At 45.6% G+C, this 7,772-nt stretch overlaps 1 long non-coding RNA gene across 1 annotated transcript; it reads right to left on the reverse strand.

The window, feature by feature from the left end:
• Positions 1–732: 732 nt before the first annotated feature.
• LOC129755441 (uncharacterized) lies at positions 733–2,091 on the reverse strand. The gene is made up of 4 exons (XR_008739260.1): positions 1,949–2,091; positions 1,813–1,883; positions 1,663–1,750; positions 733–1,591 (listed from the first exon to the last, which is right to left on the reverse strand). It is a non-coding gene; the product is annotated as an uncharacterized LOC129755441 (long non-coding RNA).
• Between the last annotated feature and the right edge of the window lie 5,681 nt (positions 2,092–7,772).

A 7,772-nucleotide genomic window follows, 5' to 3' on the forward strand; every position in this document is an offset into this window, starting at 1 on the left:
GTGGGGGGTCCCATGGAGGTGTGTACACCGAGTGGAAATCGGTTCTATGTAGCAATGGTGGACGACTTCAGTGGGTACACCGTGGTGTATTTGCTAAAAGCCAAGTCAGAAGTGTAAGCAAAATTAAGGGAGTACTGTGCCATGATGAAGAACCAATTCGGACGGTATCCCAAGGTGATTCGCACGGACGGCGGTGGTCAATATTCGAGCAAATCGCTGAAGATGTTCCTGACTGAAAGTGGCATTGAGTTGCAACAAACGGCTCCGTATTCCCTTCAGCAAAATGGGAAGGCGGAACGTAAAAATCGGTACTTGATCGAGATGGTCAGGTGCATGCTGGCAGAGTCGGGCCTTAGTAAGAAGTATTGGGGTGAGGCACTCTGCACGGCGTGCTATCTTCAGAACAGATCGCCGACATCGACACGAGAGAAGACGCCGCATGAAATGTGGTACGGGAAAAAACCGACGTATGCGCACTTGCGGGTTTTCGGATCGAGTGCATTTGTTCACATCCCAAAAGAGAAGCGTCGCAAGTTGGATATGAAAGCGACAAAGATGGTGTTTGTGGGGTATGCTGAGGGGCGGAAAGCCTACCGTTTCTTGCTGCCGAAAACCGTGTTATGAAAGGCTGACCGTAGACGGAGCTACGAAATAAATAACGCTCGAAAACTTTAAATTTGAGTTTAGTTTATAATTTTTGCAACATTTTTCACCCACATTTCCCCCATAGCATTTTCATTCAGATTCTATTGAACTTACGGCATCCTCCATGAAGGCGCTGCAGCGCACTGAGTGGCCACGAAGCTTTTCATCCTCCGCCTTGGTGTGGGCAAACCTCTTCTCGCCCCCTCGGCATCATGCTCCAAATGAATTTACCGATGCCTCCGCTGGTACGCCGACCACAGATGCAGTCGAGTAGTGCCGTTGATGATGAATGGCCCAATGCCACAGTTGATTCGATGATGGCAGGTGCAGTCGAAGATTGCAGTCGAAACTGCCGATGATGATACGTGGCCAAATGCCACAGTTGATTCGGCGACCACCGATGCAATCGGAAAGTGCAGTCGCAACTGCCGATGATGATAAGTGGCCAAATGCCACAGTTGATGCAACGACCGCAGATGCAGTCGAAAAGTGCCGACGAGACTGTCGATGATGCTAAGTGGCCAAATGCCACAGTTGATTCGGCACTGCAGGTGCAGCCGAAAGGTGCAGTCGAGACTGTTGATGAAGATGAGTGGCCAATTGCCACAATAGATGCTACGCCTACGGGAGCCTTAGAAACAAAGTGTCTCTACGAGGATGTTGTGTGGCTCAACGCCACCTTTGATGTTGCACCGCGGGTGCGATCTAGCCGAGAGAAGGCAGACAGTTGTAGCCGAGACTCCCGGTGATGTTAAATGGCTAATTGCCACCTTTGAAGTTGCCAGCGCGGGCACGTTGTGGTCGAGGCTAGGCTGGCAGTTGCAGCCGAGAGTTCCGGAGATGCTGAATGGCTAAATGCCACCTTTCCTCCGGCAAAAGTTGCCGGAATCGATGGAAACCTCGTATCCGAGGCGAAGGTGCTTGATGGTGGATAAAAGAAGGCCGCCTGTGTTTAACATAAGGCGTTTGTTAGAGAATAAGGTTTGCAGGCTTTTTTTTCCGACAGTGGCGTCTTACCTGAGCGACCCTCTTATTCTTTTGCTTTCCCGAAGCTTTACGCTTCCCTCTCGCGCAAATTCACCCTTTTAGGTGGGCGGGAGAACACCTAGAGGCCGTGGATAAACTCGTTTTAGTTTTTTAAAAAGATTAGTTAACAAGGTGTCTCACCTTTCAGTGGGGCTCTGCCCTCTAATCTTCCGCGAGCACGTACCGCGTGACTGGTATGCGCCTTGTCGGAGCTAAAGCGAAACATACGAGTTTTTGTTAGTTTTGCGGCACTTTGCCAGCTCGAATTCTAACATACCTTTTTCTTTCAGTTTCGTGCTGGGAACTGTCGTATGCGGGTTTCGGGTTTCTTTCCCGTTTAAAACACTGCCGCGCTACACTTCGCTCTCGTGGCGATCTTTTTTCTTCGCACCCGGAAATGATAATGACATTTCCCGGGTTTTCCACCTCACGCTAAACTTAGTATACTCGTGTATTCTACACGCCGAGTATTTTGCCGTTTGTTTGGGTAAATTTTAACGACACGCTATGATTTATCAACATGGGGATGGGTTTTTTGGTTGCCAAATTATCGTATCATATCATTTAGGACTAAAAACATTTAATGAAATTTCAATTGTAACAACCGATAAGATCTGTGTGAGTCGGGATGCAAAGTTCATCGAACCAGGAATCGACAAGGGTCAAGTTTAAAAAGTGTTGCCACAAATTGAAATGGTTGAACCTAAAAGTGCTGAAAAAGGTGGCGAAGAAATGGTTATACCGTTAAGTGTTCCAGTGCCTATTGAAAGTGGACACCACAGTGATAGTGATGCTAATCACGAAGAGGCTGAATCCGACGATCCTGATGAGTCTTTCTACGGAGATGCGACCGATGGGGAAACGTCATTCAGGGGCTTTCCTATGGATGAATTCGCTAGGCGCTCGCAAAGGCCAACGAAAGGAATCCAGCCGCAACGTTTGATTGAAGAAATCTTCGCGGCTGGAGTTCCCTTCGAGGAGGAGATGGAGCCTACGAATCTTCAAGATGCATTGCGTTGTGAAAATAGTGCTGATTGGAAGAGAGCCATGTACGACGAGCTCAAATCGCATGCCACCAACGGAACCTGGGATTTGGTGGAACTACCTGAGGGACGGAAGCCGGTCGGATGTCCCTGGGTCTACAAAATCAAGCGCAATGCTGCTAGAGAGCCAGTGAAATATAAGGCTCGTCTGGTGGCGCAAGGCTTCACGCAGAAGTTCGGCCAGGATTACGACGAGGTGTTCGCTCCTGTTATTCGGAAAACTACGTTGCGGATGCTGCTAGCCATAGCAAGCAAGTACAAGTTGCAGTTGAAACATTTCGACGTCAAAACTGCATACTTGTACGGTGTTTTGGATGAAGAATTGTACATGCGGCAGCCACCCGGTTATGCGAAGAAGGGCAGCGAACAGCTGGTGTGCAGGTTGAGGAGGAGCATATACGGGCTCAAACAGTCTGCGCGTTGCTGGAACCAACGGCTGCACAATGTCCTATTGCAGATGGAATTTAAGCAAGGCACCGCGGATCCATGCTTGTATACCAAAGTGGTTAACGGAAAAAGGGTATACCTGCTTATTTACGTCGACGATATTTTGGTCGGAAGCGAAAACGGAACCGAGATAGAGAAAATCTATCAGTCGCTGCGGAAGGAGTTTGAGCTAACGGATCTCGGTGATGCGAGCTATTTTCTAGGTTTGGAAATCACGAAGTCTCAAGACGGGTACGGTATTTCCTTGGAGGGCTACATCGACCGGATAGTGCATCGATTTGGACTTGCCGATGCTAAGATTGCCAAAACGCCGATGGACGAAGGTTTTGTCAAGATGAAATCGGAGGGCTCACAATTAGATAGCTCGACGCCGTATAGGAGCCTTGTTGGGGCACTGCTGTACGTGGCTGTGTGTGCGAGACCCGACATTGCGGTGAGCGTCTCGATCCTTGGACGCAGAGTGTGTTCGCCGACGAAGGCGGATTGGGTCGCAGCGAAACGCATTTTGGCCTACCTAAAAGGAACCAGAACATGGCAGCTCAAATATCGGAACTCGTCGGGAAAGCTCCTTGGTTATTCGGATGCAGATTGGGCCGGCGATTTGGAAACAAGACGTTCGACTGCTGGTTACGTATTCCTGTATTCCGGTGGTGCAATTTCTTGGGCGAGCAGACTCCAGAATTGTGTCACGCTGTCGTCCATGGAGTCCGAATACGTGGCGCTCAGCGAGGCTAGCCAGGAAGCTGTTTGGCTACGGAAATTGGTGGCCGATTTCGGGGAATCCGTGGTTGATCCTGTGGAAATGCGAGAGGACAACCAAAGTTGCATCAAATTTGTGGCATCTGAACGGGTAACAAAATGCTCCAAGCACATCGAAACAAAGCGTTGTTTTGTTAAGGAGTTGTGCGACCAGAATACACTTGTACTTTCCTATTGCCCGACGGAAGACATGGCAGCGGATCTACTCACCAAACCGGTAGGGGCCACAAAGCTTCGCAAGTATTCTGCCATGATGGGATTGGTAGTTTCAGGTGCTGGAAACCGTTGAGGAGGAGTGTTGAGCTGGCAACTGTGTTTCCTCACAACTGGCAACAAACTCACAACAACAGCGAATCTGTGAGTGACTGTCAGAACTTTTCTCAGTCACTCGCCTACTACAGTGTACATAGTTTTTACATCATTCTTTCTCGTGCTCTCGAACTGTTCATACGTTAAATAAAGTTCATATTCTGTTTGTTCTCGAAGTTTATTAAATTGTTTGTTTCATTTCACTGGTACCTCGAAGAAAAATAATATCATGATATTCGGGTTTGAAACTATCGTAAGGCGGCATCCATAAATTACGTAACGCAAAAAATGCTTTTTTTTTGACCCCCTCCCCCCGTATGTCACAAATCGTAACGGTTCGACGTACCCCCCTATGAAAATTACGTAACGCTGATATTTACACCCCCCCCTCCCATCTTCTCATGTTTTTAAATACTGGTTTTCGAAGGTAAATAAAAATTAACATAAAATTTTTCAACGTTCAAAACGGAATTAATATCTATCCAAATCGCTTCTTAGTACTTATTTATGATAACTCTCTGAATAAATAAATTGATTGTCTTATTACGAGCTGCTCTGTACTTGTTAATTGATGATCTGCCTTGTTTACTTTAATTTGTTCAAGAATCATAACTTGTTATGCAAAATATAATCCACTTAATATTCGTCGTGATGATTAAAATAGCATTTTTTAAATCTATTGAGAAAAAATTGTAAAATTTCCGTCTTAAGGTTGAATTGAGTTCTTGAGAGTAAATGTACCTAATATTCAATACACAAAGGAAAGGTTACAAACCAGTTTCAATCATGTTGAAGCTTACAAATTTTGGTTTGCTTATCATTCTGCAAAAATTGCATAACATCATAATAGCTGTGATTAAACTGAAATTTTTAGGGAAAAAAATCGTTACGTAACGATGAGCATACCTCCCCCCCTCCCCTATGTCACAATTCGTAACGCTCGAGTTTACTCCCTCCCCCCCCCCCCCCCCCCTAGGAGCGTTACGTAATTTATGGATGCCCCCTAATCACATACAAATCGAACCCTATTTCTTTGCAATTTTGAAATAAAGCAAATTACAACTTATCGTATATTTATTTCAATGGAAGATAAACTAAATCGTACATTCAATGTTAGAAATTTCTTTTCATATGTATATCGCCTTCATTTCTGTAGCTATATGCTCTTTTCGTAAGTTGCAAGCCTGGCAATTGTATCTTTCACCGGCCGGCACCTTGTTGCTCGATAACATCGTTTAGAAATTTTTTTACTCAAGAGTGATATCTCCCGAATCGATCAATTCATTTAGCTTCTCCCAGCTGATCGTATGTACACCGGCTTTATCCAACCATCCTCCTGAGTTCTTCTTGATGCATTGAGGTGGGAGTACTTTCTGAGCCAATCTAATATATCTTTCCTCTGTTTTTACACCTTTAATCTGGCCTAGCGATTCTGCATTGTTGGTTGCTCTCTTCCAGGACATTGCAGCAATAGCAGCCGTTCTAAAAGGTCCAATTGCAGTTTTAGTGCTAGCAGGACAGATCAGCTCGTAGCAAGTCCACATGTCTTCATATGTGTCTATCAGCTCCTTTGCAACCTCCCACCATTTGCACACTGCTTCCAATACTTGCTGGTCCAGGTGAAGGAACGTGGGATTAGGGGTAGTGACAAATTCGTATATAATTTTAAATTGGGTCATCGAGGATGTTTCGAATATTTCCGACATGTGTTGCGCTATGGGATGACGAGAAATAAGGAGAGTCCGGAACATGCATGAGCGGAAGTTAGGGTAGTGAGAGGTAATCCTCTGGAGCTGGAGTAGATCTTCATAAGCAAAAACATCCTTGAAATCTTTAATCTGTGTGGCAGGAGCGTTCATCACAGAAGAGATGGCTTGGAATCTTTTGGTCAACAGTGAGTCGAGTATGTCATGTGAATCACCTGCAATGTTCTTGGTGCACAGCAACATTAGGGCGTACGCGAACTGCATCACCTGAGAAGCAGTCCTCCTAGGTGCGCCGTTCATTCCTTCCACTGAAAAGACATAAGCCTTATCCTCGTCAGTTCCGGCACGAGTCTTCCTTTCTATACCCTCATCTGGATTGCAGTAATATTGTCGGTGAACAGACTCGAGTCCTGGGATCCAGATGATGTATGCAAGCAGCTGGTTGATGTCAAGTATGCCGTTATCTATCAGCGATTTACGTTCCGGTGTTTGCTTAACAGTGTTGAAGCAACAAGCCATGCTCAAAGATTCGATATAGCTAGGATGATCCACACGGCCTATGGTGCTCTTTGCCGCCAACATGCACCACTTTGGGACTGCCAGTACAGGTGCTCTCTGCCCTGTCAATACAGCATTAATCTCGTTAAGCCAGATCCTATCCCCATAGTACTTAAAAGGCCCTTTGGAAGGCGAACCCCATTCTGGGTCTCTCGCTAGGATCGTTGCCACCTTCCTTCCACCGTTGGCTAGCTTGATTGTCACCCCTGTGTATTTGAGCGAACGGTCTACAGAATCAATATCAACCACGTTGAAGTCTTTAAGCAACTTCTCGATGGCAGCTGCGCCGACGATTACGATATCTGTGAAAGCCATAGTTCCGTTGATCTCTAACTCGTTTGTAAAAAACGATAAATCGAAACAACTCGCGTGGCTGACCTCCCAACAATTCGGTGTTATAGGCCGATATCAGGTGAAACCGGTGAAACTATAATCACAGCAATCGGGATATTCCAATTTCCAATGCCATTAACTTTACATACGCTCCTTTTTTAAACTCAAAATTGAGTAGTTTTGGTTCAAAACAGCACTTCGGTGGCAGCCCTCAACTTTGAGTTCGACTGGGCAATCGCAAAACTAAGTTCTGAAAGGCATACTCAAAATTAAGTTCGGCAGCCGAACTCGAATTTATCCTTTTTCTTCGAGGGTAGCTTATTTTCAGGGAATTAAAAAATGATTTAAATTTGTTTTACCCGGATGTTGCTGTTCCGGTACATTGCATTGCAATTACAGAGCGGTGGAAAGTTCTGACACCCCCGGTCAAAGAAAACTTCCGGATGTTACTTCCCATGGGAAGTCAACAACATCCGGAAGTTTCCGGACATTCCAAGCCGCTCATCATATGATGACAATGACGGACAGAATTTTACGCTGACGCGGTGAACATGCATTCCATTATGAAGTTCCTTCATAGTCTTCCGGTAATTGTTCCGGAAGGACCAAATTTTGCGACGTGTTCGTTGGTTGCTGTTCCGCTTCGGACTGAACTCGCTAAGTGTTTTCAGTCCAACAAAGAGAGTTCAATTTTTAGTTCATAAGGTCGAACTCAGCTTTGATCCCTCGCCGAAGGAAAAAAAGGGATAAATTTTGAGTTCGCAGTTCGAACTCCGTTTTGATCCATCGCAAGGAGGAAAAAGGGTACTTAACTTTAAGTTCATAGAATCGAACTATGTTTTGAACGTTTTGAACCTCGGTCATACTTAATTTTGAGTTGAAAAAAAAGAGCGTGTGAACTCTGCGGAACCCCATGACGCTGGGACACTAATTACATTAATTTTTG

Source organism: Uranotaenia lowii, chromosome 3, assembly GCF_029784155.1.
Source record: "Uranotaenia lowii strain MFRU-FL chromosome 3, ASM2978415v1, whole genome shotgun sequence".
Lineage (NCBI taxonomy): Eukaryota > Metazoa > Arthropoda > Insecta > Diptera > Culicidae > Uranotaenia > Uranotaenia lowii.